Below are 5,694 nucleotides of genomic sequence, written 5' to 3' on the forward strand. Positions count from 1 at the left end.
AAAACTGAATGGAAAAGTTGTAAAAATCCTATTTTTATAGGAACTTGTAATAAGTGACAAGATATAGGCTGATATTTAAAAATTGTATTTTAGAACAGTATTAATATGGTCACTCACATTTGATCATATTGCCTTTTGAAAAATGGTACTATACAGTTTTATTGACTGCCAGCAGTGACTCTCACCTGAAGTGTAATAATAATAACTAATTAATACTAGCAATAATACGAACAATAGCAACACCAACAACAATATAAAGCAAGTGACTGCATCCTCAGTCTCTTGTGGGTCAAACTTTGTACCAGGCATGTTTTTATGAATATTCATTTAATTCTCACAGAAAGTTCATGTGGTAGGGAATCTTATGCGTTATTCTAGCAATAGTGGAATAGACTCAGATATAAGTTCTCTTACTCAAGGCTGGCCCTCCCGTTGATCGTCGATTTGCTCGAGCGGGCCCAGTAACGTCTCCATTGGAGACTTTGTTGTTACTGTGTCTGGCATATCGAATACTCTCGGTAGCTTGCCGGGCTCTCCGAGAGGGGCGGAGGATTCGAACTCGGGTGGGCCATGTTGGCCGCTTGTAAGGCGAACGCCCTACCCGCTGTGCTATCACTCCAGCCCAATAGCACAGCGGGTAGGGTGTTCGCCTTACAAGCGGCCAACATGGCCGACCCGAGTTCGATTCCTCCGCCCCTCTCGGAGAGCCCGGCAAGCTACCGAGAGTATTCGATATGCCAGACACAGTAACAACAAAGTCTCCAATGGAGACGTTACTGGGCCCGCTCGAGCAAATCGACGATCAACAGGAGGGCCTTTACCTTTACCTTTACTTACTCAAGGCTGGAGCCAGAGCACAGTGGTAGGGTGTTTTCCTTGCATGCAGCCAGCCTGGCCGAGTCGGGTTCGATTCTTCCACCCCTCTTAGAGAGCCCAGCAAGCTACCAAGAATATCTCGCCTGCACGGCAGAGCCTGGCAAGCTACCCATGAGGTAGTCGATAGGCCAAACACAGTAACAATAAGCAAATTGTTGAACATCTGGAGGACATTGCTACAGTGCTACAGTGTTACTCAAGGTTAGAGATCGGGTAGATTTGAACTAGGAGGTGCTATGCTGGACCAGAACCACTGGGTTAGATTTTCACACACAGTCTATATCACTGTACTGAATGCAGTTACTGTGGGAACTGCAAATAAACCAAAACCTATGTTTTGTAAGTTATAGTCCAATTATCCAATTCTGAGTAGCCCATGGGAAAGTTCTGTGTATGAAAGTGTGTGTCACAGAAGAGAAGCATAATGCTGGAATCACGGGCCTGATAAAGTCAAAGTGTTATCAGTAGTTGTCTTCAGATTTAGGAAAAATTCTTATTTTATTTCCCTGCTTACCTGACTTTTCCAAATTTTCTCAAATAATTTTCTAAATATTTAATAAATATATGTTGTTTAAAAAATTAGAAATAAATTGCTATAGAAGATTAAGGGAAATATATATATATATATATATATATATATATGAACTGTGCTATAAAATGAGAAATATTCACAAACACGAAAATGTAATATCATAATATTTCAGTTTAGGGTTCTCTTTCACAAATACTAATAAGATCATAGGACAATGTAGCCAATGCCTGAAATAAACTATAATTAAATAAGATAAGAGAAGTCTAAGGGTCTAACAAGCCCAGAGAATGTTTTCTTTTGTGTAGGTTATAGACTAATTTCAATTTGAGAATCTGTAAACACCTAGCACAGCTCTTATCAACAGAATCAACTAAAAAGGATATTAGAGACCAGAAACTGTGTCTTTCTTTTAACAAAGGCCCTAGTTAAAAGGGATTACAGCATCATCACAGATTTACAAGGGTGGCTCCCACATTACCTAACCAAATTCTATTAGAATTTTGATCTTCCTAGCATTATTTTCATTTGTAGCTTGATGCAGTGTTTAGACGCCTTTGAAATAATTTTCATGAGCTGATTACCTCCTTTACTGGAGCACTATTAGTATATTCCAAGGCTGAACAGCTTGTAATTTCATGTTCTCAGTTAAAGTCTTTCAGTCCTACTTATTCTGTGTCCCTCTCTCATCACGCTTCTGAACCTTCATACTTCCTCCAAAATTGAGAAGCAACTTTCTAGATTTTAGTCACTAGTGAGATATAATCCATTCTCTAGAAGTATCTGTATTTAAATGTGATGTTTAAATGTGATGAACAGTTAAACTCAACTTGACAATTAAGTAAGTAAAAGTAAAGGCCCTCCCGTTGATCGTCGATTTGCTCGAGTGGGCCCAGTAACGTCTCCATTGGAGACTTTGTTGTTACTGTGTTTGGCATATCGAATACGTCACGGGGAGCTTGCCAGGCTCTGCCGTGCGGATGAGATACTCTCGGTAGATTGCTGGGCTCTCCGAGAGGGGCAGAGGAATCGAACTCGGGTCGGCCATGTTGGCTGCATGCAAGACAAATGCCCTACTGCTGTGCTATCGCTCTAGCCCTTTAAAAAAAATATGGAACGCTTCACGAATTTGCGTGTCATCCTTGCGCAGGGGCCATGCTGTATCGTTCCAATTTTAGTATATGTGCTGCTGAAGCACATATACTAAAATTGGAACAATACAGAGAAGATTAGCATGGCCCCTGCGCAAGGATGACGCAAAGTTGACAATTATAATGGTCTATATAATAAGACACTGATTAAACCTGGTTGTCTTACAAGATGGGAGGGTTAAACAAATGATATCTGTTGGAAAGACAGGATTGTGGTGCTTCTACAAATATATCTAAGTATCACAAAGCTGGCCCTGAGTAGGTGCTTAATTCTTATAATTTAATTAATAAACATTTTATTTTTAATTTTTGAAGAGGAGGCACACCTGGTTGTGCTCAGGGCTTACAACTCATGCTTTGCTGAGGGATCACTCCTGGTGTCCTTGGGGGACCATATGAGGTGCTAGGGATCAAACTTGCTTAGGCAGTATGTCGGACTCTCATTCCAAAGTAAAATTACTGACCCAAAGTCCAAATTTCCTGAGATCTGACTTTTGTTTGCAATGATATTTTAAGAAATGAGAGTTCTCTCTACCCTGTGTTTCTTTGGCTGCCTGTTCACGTTATTCCTCTCACCTTCACTTATCTTTCTCATGTTCAAGTCTCTGTTTGTTTCTAAACACTCTACAAATACACAAGGGCATTTAATCTTCCAATGCAAAAATGCCAGCCACTCTTGATTTGTGTCACCTGCAAAGTTTAGCATGGTAGTAACTTCTCTGCCATGCAGGCCACGGGCAGGAACATGGAGAATACCAATCAATCCTCTCAAATAAAAGTAGAGAAGAAATCCACTCAGGATGCTACTGCTCTGCTCTCAGGTTGACATAGATCTATTGATTATCCTCTGAGTACAGCCTCTGTAATAACACAGTGGATTACTCCGCCTATCTATCAAACATTGCGGTCTCTCAAGGAGCCACGGGTGATACCTTCAACTACTTTACTGGCACAGAACATCTTTAGTCTCAGGACAACAAGACATTTAGCACAATAAATTGATGGAAAATTATGAGTTTTTTAGGAGAGACTTATTTTTAAATGCTCTTTGGTACTGTTTAGAAGAGGTATATAATAAGAACTATTGTCAAATAAAAACTCCGTAAGGAGAGTTAGTCATCAACCCCTAATGCATTTCTCTGAGGCTGGTTATTTTATGCAGCGTTGTTCAAGGAGATTACTCACATTCTTCTGCCTCATCCCTTATACAATAGCGAAGGCCTAATAGCTCCTAGAGCTCTATGTGACTTTTCTGAGGATTAATGACTCAACCTCAGTGCTCCTTTGCTAGTAATCTGGATCCTCTTCTTTGACCTCACAGCCTCTATACCCTAAAGAAAAATGACTCATTTACCCCAACCAGATGTTACCAAGCTGGAATTTTTCAGTTTGCGTACCTTTCTGCTTACCTCTAGACTTTGTTTAAATAACACAAGTTTGAGATGCTGCTGTTGGAATGACGAGTTCTGTGCACTGACCAGATGTGGTCTTTTGAATTAAGGATAAAATTATGAATTGTGGTTTCTCATTTGACCCTAATTTAAGAACAATATCCCTGTGGTCATTATAAAGCCCAAGACAGAGTATAGGAGGTTTAAACTGTGTGCAACATTTTGTGAGAATATGTGTCCCACACAAGAGTTTTCATCAGCTCCTTGAGGATTCCAAATAACTTGAAGAATTATTACATCAAGTGTAACTGTTGACTTCAGCTCTTTATCCTCAGTCTCTTTATTTGGTATAACTTTCTGAAAATAGAAAATCCTTTCAAAGTTTACATTTCAGCAGTCATCGAGAGATAGGGATTCAGTTATGAAGTTCTACATACAGTTTTCACATTAGTGCAAATTATATGAGATGTTTCAGTGTTGACAAAGATGTAGAAAAATGGACAGTCACATACTCAGTGGTGGGAGTTAATACTCTAGGTGACAATTTGGCAAAAGTCATGGAGCATACATCTGATTGAATCAGTAATTCCATTCTGAGGAATTTATCCTAAGGGATAAAATTGGACAAGCATACAAAGCTATCTCAAGATGCTTATTGCTGACTATATTACAAAAGCAATACGTTTCTAACTTTACAATAACTAGTACTTAGTCCAGTCAATTGTGATGAATACATAAAATGGATTTTCACAAAACAATATTTATTGATGTGAAAAAGAACTGTGGTGAGTTATAATGCTAGTTATAAAATAATTTTCGTGTTGAATGGAAATAATGTTTATTGGTTACAGGTGAAAAGATGCCTGAATAGACACTGACAAGCCAGTAACCAAATAGTATTTATGTTTTCATGTATTTAGATTTTAAATAATTTTCTTTTCTGCTTATCTGAAAAATATATTAGAAAAATTTATAACATAAATTGCAGACTTGTGCAATAAAATAATTGACGTTTACAAAAATACTCAGTGAAAAAAGACTATGCTTTGAGAATAGACAGTAGTTTCCCTATAAAATGATTGAATTGATAAAATTTCATCTCCTTATAGATACTAATCATTCATTTGTTTCATTGTTGATTTTTAGAAAGACGACTTCTTTCTGAGAAACGCTCAATATGTGTATTTTGTGTTTAGTTATGAGACCTATTATCCATGATAGGGTCATTCTAGAATCACCAAAAGCTCCACTAAAGGTGAGAAGAATGACATGATGCTTTATAGTTTATCCTCTAAATTATCACTTAATTGGTCTCTGTCAAGAATAAGAGCTGATAATTTATTATCAAAACTATTTTGGTGCTCACTAGGTTCTTGAACCTATCTTAAGAACTTTTCAAATAGGAACTACTTAATCTCTAAGCCACTGTTGGGGTGAAGAGTTATTAGCATCCACATTTTACAGATGAAGAAACTGTACTTTGTGCCATCTGCCTTACAGATGGTTCAAGTAACTTGTCTGACCAAGCAGCTGATGAGTGTGATGAACATTTAAACTCAAGTTGACAATTATAATGGTCTATATAATAAGACACTGATAAAACCTGGTTGTCTTACGAGATGGGTGGGCTAAGCAAATGATAACAACTTTTCATACGAAAATAGCATGTAACCAGCAATATGAGATTGATATTTTTAATGGGTTGGGAAATGTTTGTAATAAAACATTCACCAAAGGAGATATAGTT

At 37.9% G+C, this 5,694-nt stretch overlaps 2 pseudogenes; one reads left to right on the forward strand and one right to left on the reverse strand.

Annotated features, from left to right (window-relative positions):
* Positions 1 to 2,510: 2,510 nt before the first annotated feature.
* Positions 2,511 to 2,603, reverse strand: LOC130021255 (uncharacterized; annotated as a pseudogene).
* Positions 2,589 to 2,689, forward strand: LOC130021253 (uncharacterized; annotated as a pseudogene).
* Positions 2,690 to 5,694: the final 3,005 nt, after the last annotated feature.

Source organism: Sorex fumeus, unplaced genomic scaffold, assembly GCF_029834395.1.
Source record: "Sorex fumeus unplaced genomic scaffold, SorFum_2.1 ptg000014l, whole genome shotgun sequence".
In the NCBI taxonomy this organism is placed as follows: Eukaryota; Metazoa; Chordata; class Mammalia; order Eulipotyphla; family Soricidae; genus Sorex; species Sorex fumeus.